Source organism: Dipodomys ordii, unplaced genomic scaffold (assembly GCF_000151885.1).
Source record: "Dipodomys ordii isolate 6190 unplaced genomic scaffold, Dord_2.0 Scaffold325, whole genome shotgun sequence".
Taxonomy (NCBI): Eukaryota; Metazoa; Chordata; class Mammalia; order Rodentia; family Heteromyidae; genus Dipodomys; species Dipodomys ordii.
This window is the reverse complement of record NW_012267541.1, coordinates 296584-304726: the sequence shown is the minus strand read 5'-3', so window position 1 is coordinate 304726 and position 8143 is coordinate 296584. Positions and strand designations below refer to the sequence as shown.

Genomic DNA, 8143 nt, shown 5'->3' with positions numbered 1-8143 from the left:
TCAAGAAAGAAAGTGTAGTGTTCACGTAATCATTTTCTGAAAATGGAGCACAAACCAAAAATTTTGAGCAATGTTTGTTTTGGGGAATGTTTGCAAAGGTTAGTTGGCATCCTCCAAAGATCATGGTAAGTTTGTACTTTCTCTAAGGCTTGGCAGGATCAAATCTATTTATAGGCATAATGGAATTATTTTTAATGTATCCAGAGTCCATGGAGGATGGCCTAATGAATTGTAATTGATTGGGAAGAGTGGAAACTACATACCTGCAGAGGCTGAGGAGCAGCAGGACAGCGCAGAGCAAATACTACACCAACGTGAGTCAATTTAGCAGAGGAACAAGTTTTGCAGGGAGTCAGGTGTGTGGAGCTCAATCTTGAACATGTTGACTTTGAAGTATCTATGAGTTATTCAAGTAGAACTTTCCAGAAAAACTACAAGTCTATGTCTCAGGAGCATCAGTGTGCATGGACTTTGGGATTTGTTGTAGATAATGGGCTAATTTGAGTTTAAATTTTTCAGTGGTATTAGGGGCACAGAGAATGAGGAGATAGATCTTAAGAACAAAGTTCTGATGTTTCAAAATATATCAGGTGTTAGCACAGTACAAGGAGGTATTAAATGGGAGAGATTCACGTGGGTAGAATGTTTCAAAGATCATTGAATAAACAACCCAGCTTTCTCCAGTGCACTAGGGTGGGACATGAAGAGGAAGCCACTCCAGTCATTGGGATCTTTTTCCAAACTATTTCAGTACAATCAATGGTGGGAGAGAATTCGGACTGTGGAGACAGAACTCTTTCAAGAAGCTTGGTAGTGAAGAAGAAAACAAAGTTGCAACTTTAAAGATAGCATATGGGAGGGTGAGTCTTAGGCTAAAGACTTGGCCTCTGTCTTCTACTTTTTCTCCCTCCAGTAGCAAATATGTTCTATGGATATTTTATCTGAATTATTTCCAAGACTGAGCCTTCTTTTCCTCAGATACTCTGTTGCTGTCAAGACTTCTTTGTGTGCCTCTGGCCTTTGTCCTTGCTCTTAACTGCTGTGTGCCCTTCTCCCTAAGCCTCCTCTTAACTCTGCTGTGCTCTTCTCCCTAAGCCATGCCCCATCCCACGACAGACACGAATGACCTCATGTGATTCCACTCTCAAAAAACTGCAAAATTCCCTCCTCATCTCCTATTCTCCCTCCGCGTTAGACCAGACTGGGCCAAGTCATCTCATTAGACATCTCTTTCCTGTCTCAGGCAGGGAGGACTTTTCACTGTTTTCCCACATTCCAAGCATGCTCTTTCTTCTGGCTGAATATCATCAAAGATCAACTTAACTTACAAGTCATCAATGACAAAGAAGGAGGAGGAGGAGGAGGAGAAGGAGAAGGAGGGGGAGGAGAGAAGGAAGAGGAGGGGAAGGAGGAGGAGGAAGTGTGAATGATCTCTTTTGTTAGCAGTTGTCCCTTGGTAAGATGGCATCACTAAGACCTTAGTTGTTTGGGTACAGTGTCTAAAGTTAGAACACTGGCCCAATGGCAGGAAAAGCAGAATAAACATCTAAAGAAAGCACACTAGAGAAGCAGACTCCTTTTGTGAAGAGGAGGAGGCCTTTATTAAGGTGGCAGCACAGCTCTGAAGAGGTGTGAGGGGCAGAGTGGGACCACTGTCTTTCCCTGTCCTGAAATTGCCTCCACCCAGCTCCTTGTTCAGTAAAGGGGAGGAGATCTGCTGGCACCAAGTCTTAGTCTACTTTTAACTCCGTCTAGAGTACAGAGCAGGTGCCAGCGTGCAGTGTAGCGGCCACAGGGCAGTCTTCCTCAGTCACACACTTGGTGGCTTCTCACATCAGCAATGTCCACATGGTACAGGTAGGGTCATTCTCTTCCCACTCGAGCCTGTCCACTCCAACATCATTGCTAAACAAGTCCATCTGTGTTATATAACCAGCGTTCTAGAAGTGAAGGGAAAACAAATTAAGAAGGTAGAACAAGTAATCTCTAAATCAATAAACATATACTCCTTTGTATATAACACTGGTAATTATTTATATATCTTTTTGATATCAAAGTCCTCCATTTACTTAACATAGTTGTGTCTTATTTATAGGCTAGAACAGTTCCTGTAGTTAGAAGGTTTCTTAAGTTTCCAGCATAAGACTGAAAATGTGAATAGCTGCTATGCTACAGGTTTTAGACTCAGCCTCACAATTCAAAAGCTAGAGGAGAATCCCTGGGAACTCTTAAAAATAATGTGCTCCTCTCTAGTCTGTGTCTCCCTCTCTCAGTGGCTATACCCCAGCCAAGAACCCTGCTGCTTTGGGAAGAGCATGTGCGACAGACACAGGTTTGAAGGCCCCTGGACAGTTGTTGATTAGGGAAAGGTGGAGCTGTCACACAATTGTTTATTCCACTGGGAAAAAGTTCTGGAAAAAAATGACAGCAAGTAATTGGATGACTCTACTTCTTCAGAATATAAAGACTAGCCATGGGTAAACATTAAATATGAGAAGAATATTTTCAAAATTTTTATTATCTTTAGGTAGTTGCATAAAGGAGGTGCATATAACAAAGCAGTTTATGAATACAGTGTATCTTGATCAGTGTCTCACCCTTCAACATTCTCACCCCCATTCTACTCACCCCTTCCTTTTCTTAATTTTGTGGCAAATACAATGAATTCTTGACTGCATTCTCCTCCCCTCCCCCTTTTATTCCCCTCCCTCTCTCCTTATCCCTCTCTTGCACTGACCTGGTATTGGTTACAAGGATATTTTTAGTTCCTGAATGGTCACAAAAGAACTTGTAAAACATATGAAGAACACAATAGCAAAGTAAAAATAATGAAGACCCTGTCTCTAATCTGGTGGGTGATACAGGGGACACACTGTATAATTAAATGAGATGATTTTTAAAGTCATTTTGAGAGTGTAGACAATTACTTAATTTTCCCAAGTGGACTACATGGCATTCTGTTATTACCCACTGCTGGTTATGTTGACATCCTCAGGCCTCCATACTGCATTTCTTCCTGCTACACATTCTTAATAATTTTTAACGATGTTGGTATAATTCCATTGGGACACTCCTGAACATCAAATTTTCTCAAGATATCTTCATAAATAACACTTTAGATTTGTGTTATGATCACTCACAGCAATAGTAATGTGTTTAGCATCCTTATTTTGAATAGCTTTATTATTATTTTTTGTTAACTAAACTATAGATATCTGATACATGAAGGAACTTAACTCCGATGGAAGATGCTAAGGTTGGGAAAGTTCAAACTCTATCCCAGAATTTTTACACGAGAGACTTTAGTCATCATCTGCTTCATTGTTTCTCAGCCATGGGAAGTTGTTAAATATACAAGTTACCCAGGCTAGGAAGTTTTAAGGTAGCTCTGACAGCTATATCTAACAACAGGAATTTAGGGTGGTCTTTGAACTTCACGATTATCCACTAACATGTGAAGAAAGTAAGCTTCAGAAAGGGCATATGACTTATGATGGCCACCTAGCTAGACAATGACTACCTGGTGTGGAATAGATTCAGCACAAATCACAGTTCCCTGCTCATCCACTCAGGCCCACATGACCGGATCCCTCCTCCTGGATTCCTAAAAGAAGAGGGTTGGTCACATCTCTAAATCGTTTATGAAAGGAAGGTCACTATGTTCTACTATGAGAAGAACAGAAGGCAATTTATTACCTTAAGACTATTACCTTTGTCTTTTTGAGTTTCAGTGTCATGCATGTATCCAAGCACCAATTTAACAATAAAGCAAAATATCAAGAGTTGGCAAGACATGTGCTGTGATGGGGGGGGTTGGGGGGGAGGAGAGAGGAGTTGTGGAGGTGGGGAGGGAAGGGATGGTAGGGAAAAAACATAGGAGGGGGTAACAATGATCAAGAAGAAATGTACTCATTACCTTACTCATGTAATGTAACCCCTCTGTACAGTATCTTTTCAATAAAAATATATATTAAAAATAGCAAGATAGAAACAGATTACTGTAAAACAGAAAATTCACTCATTTACTTAACAAGATTAATATCGTTTTCACAGAATTAAAACAATCTTGTGCCACTTTTAAGTAAATCTCAGAAAGGCTAAATTCTGAAACCTATTTTTTTCTTTGTGAATTTTATTTTTTATGTATAAAAAAGCATAGGCAAACTTTTAGTACTGTACAGCATCTCCTTGAGTACAAAAATATTATGTGACCAGTGTTTCATCAGTCCTAGTGCATGATAGATACTCTAGAAATATTATAACTTTTAAAACTTTTTAATGCAAAAATTTGATTTTAATCTTATTCTTACATTAGTGGGAAGTGGTGTCAGTAACTCACTGGCATTCAACTATTGTTTTCCACTTCCTAGTGGAACAAAAATACATGTAATATAGCATATTCCTTAGGCAAAATTTATTTAAATGAGACTGCCATATACCCAACCCCTTCTTAAAAATATAACTAGGATACTAATGAAAGCATCTTTGGAGGAAGTGTTTAATAAGCATATTTTATTTAAATAAATCCTCCAGTAAGAAATGGAGAATTCACTGCCTTTGCTTAGAAGGCTGTGTAAATACCATCTGCCCAATCTGTATGTGCCAACAGTCCATTATTGGAAACACCAGTATTTCCACATCACAGTCCCAAAAGGATTTAAAAGTCTCAAAATTCTGGGTCTCTTTTGGCTTGCTTCTCTCTTGATTCCCCCCAGGCTTTATTAATGGTGCATTTCATATCATCATCTCCACCTTCATAAATTTTCTTTAGAACGTTCATTAATCCCTCACTAGGATCTGCTCCAGTGTCATAGGAAGGCTTTTCCTTCTTGCACTCCTTTTCAACTTGAGTCAAGTAATCCCATCGTACGTTTTCTGCTTTCTTTTTACATAAGATAAGAACTGTATCTGTTTTGACTTTTCTTGAACTGCCTTCTACAGAGATGGGCTTCAAGAGGTTGTTCACAATCACGGAGTCACTCTTCCCGTTCAGATTCTTTACCAAAAGATCAAAGGCCCTGTCTGTGAAATGCACTTGCACATTCTCAGTGGGAACCTGATGAACTCCAGTTAAGGTAACGTAGATTTTCACAAACTTATCTGACTGATCCTATCTGTAATTACTGCTTTTCACTGTATATCCAGTTGTAATGGGAGCAGCCTCAGCAGCTGGCTTTTCATTGTCAACTTGTGGTTTCTTCGGTGACTTCTGGTGCATCTTGTTCTTTATTTCTGTCTCACGCTTAGATTTTTCCGTTGTAAGGGCATCACGTACTCTTTGCCTAGTGGATTTTTCCAGTAGGGACTTTACTTCTTCTAGGTCTTTCTGCAGCTCCTCCAAAGCCGAAGCCATGGTTCGGGCGGGTCATGCACCGGATTGAACGGGAAAGGCCGCCCAGCGCGCGACCACCGCAAGCAGAGACCTGGATGGCCGCCAGAGGCAGTACCCGCGCGCCTCGCGCATGCCCCGACCGACCCTGCGGCCCACCCTCCACATGCGGCACCTCTAGAACCTGTGCAAGGCAGCCGCCAGTCCGCCTCTCATAAAACTCTTATTATATGGTAGAAAGGCTTTTGGGGCTCCAGTTGTAGGTATATTAAAATACCAAAAATAGCGTTCTTGATGCCATCCAGTGCCAAAATGCTACATAAAATACAAAGCATGGCAGCTACATGATGTAAACAAGACTCAGATCTTGGAGAATATCTGTGGATAATGTTCTACACATACGAAACTCAGCGAACATCATGGTGAGCAGAAGAAACAGACATGGTTACATAAGCACTGCCATTCCATCCATTACAGTATGACGCAGGAACAAACCGCGTTTTGGGGGATGCATAGTTGGTAGGGAAAACTATAAAGGAGGAAGCCCCAAAACATCCGAAGAGTGGTTCCCATGACAGTACAATGCGGATGTCATGAGGAAAGGAATGCGGACCCTCAGCTGCTGGCTGGAGGTTACACTGATACGTTTCCACTGGCCCATCCTTGTGTTTGCTTTGTGAATTTCTCTGTGTGTATTTCATAAGAAAATATTTAAGTGTTTAAAACAAATTTAGTAGGCAAAGCCCAAAGCAGTTGCTATACTTATCTATTATAGACATGAGAACTGTCTTGCCACACACAGGCCCCTAAGATAATAAAGCAGAGTTGTAGAACAGGTTTAGGGAAATGTTTACCTGTGTTGTGGCCCAGAGGATTCACATCCTAGAGCTGTGTAATGTCTAATTGGAAAGCATTTTGATCAGAGGTTGCCAGGATCATTCAACACTAAGTATATCATAACCTAATTCCATATGACATACTAGTTCAGCACTGACTATGATCCAAACCATCAGAATAGTTACGTTTACTTGTTCCAACAACTTTTTCCCCCCCCCGGGTCGTGGGCCTGAACTCTGGGCCTGGGTGCTGTCCCTCAGCTCTTCAGCTCAAGGTTAGCGCTCTACCACTTGAGCTACAACACCACTTCCGGCTTTTTCTGCTTATGTGGTACTGAGGAATCGAACCCAGGGCCTCCTGCATGCAAGGTAAGCACTCTACCATTGAGCCACCTTCCCAGCCGCTCCAACAACGATTTTAGCCACAAATAGAAGTGTTATTTCTTAAGGGAAAGGTGACTGATTTTTCTGAGTTTTGAACCTATTTTGGTCATATGTGTGATAAGCCTGGAGACTAAATATATACATATACAATTTGTAAGTATATATTTCTACATGATTTTAAGCTTTTTATAAATGAAATCAAGTAATTGTATTCCCTAATAACTTTTCTGCCTGCAGAACTATATATTTGAGGCCTATCATGTTAATATATGTATTTCCACTTTATTCATTTTGAACCATGTGTGTAACATATGCCATGGAGTTCCCATTCTTGTATTAGTACCAAAGCATTTGGAGTTGATTTTGACTGGAGGTTTTTCCTTGCTCAACTCAAAGGAAGGTGGTAGGCTAGATGCCTGTGGCTCCACCTGTAATCCTAGTTACTCAAGAAGCTGATATCGAGAGGATTGAGGCCAGTTCAGGCAGAAGTTTTCTAGACTTCATCTTCAAACCAACCAACAAAAGGCATGGTTGGAGGCGTGTGTCAAGCAGCTGAGAGCCAGACTAGCAAGTATACCATGCCCGGCCTATTTTTAGATTTTGAAGGCTATTGAGGTTTCCACAGTGGCTGTACCAATTTACATTTCTACAATACTGTATAAGGCTTTCTTTTCCTTCCCAACAAGCGTTTTTGCTTGATAATAGTCACTCTGAGTAGAATGAGATGGAATATCCTGGTTGTTCTTTTGTTGTTTTGTTTCCAGTTTTAGACAAAGTCATTGGCTTCAAATTTGCTGTTCTCCTGACTCAGCCTCCAAAGTATTGGGATTGTGTGGATGTGCTACCACACTAGGTTTCAATGTGAATTTGATTTGAATTTTCCTGATGGCCAAAGAGGTTGACCTCTTATTTTTTTGGGGGGGGGTGGGGGGAGAAGTCATGGGGCCTGAACTCTGGGCCTGGGCGCTGTCCCTCAGCTCGAAGCTCAAGGTTAGCGCTCTACCATTTGAGCCACGGCGCCACTTCCAGCTTTTTCTGCTTATGTGGTGCTAAGGAATCAAACCCAGGGCCTCATGCATGAAGCAAGCACTCCACCACTGAGCCAACTTCCCAACCCCAGACCTTTTACTTTTTTAAAACCATGCCATATATATGCCTTAAAAAAAATTGGTCATTGGTGCCTCTTTCTTTGGGAGATACCTGATCAGATCATGTGCCATTTTTTTAAATTGAAGCAATCGTTCCTTTGATGCTAAGCTTTTTGGGCTCTTCAGATATTCTGGATATTTATCTACTGTCAAATAAAGATTTTTCTTTCACTCTGTAGGCAGTCTCGCTCTTGTGTTTGCTTACTACATAAACGCTTTTTATTTGATGAAGTTCCTTTTGTCAAATCTTGTTATTGTTTCCTAGAAGAGCATCACTTCTGTTTTCCTCCAGTAGTTTTGCAGTTTGAGGTCTTAAAGTCTACAAGCATGTGAGCAGATTTTTTTTTAATTTAATTTTATTTTATTTGTGAACATACTGTACAGAGGGGTTACAATTGCATGGGCAGGATAATGCGTACATTTCTTACCAAGCATTGCAGCCCCCT

At 40.8% G+C, this 8143-nt stretch overlaps 1 pseudogene; it reads right to left on the bottom strand.

Annotated features, from left to right (window-relative positions):
• Positions 1-4589: 4589 nt before the first annotated feature.
• On the bottom strand, positions 4590-5365 carry LOC106001589 (annotated as a pseudogene).
• Between the last annotated feature and the right edge of the window lie 2778 nt (positions 5366-8143).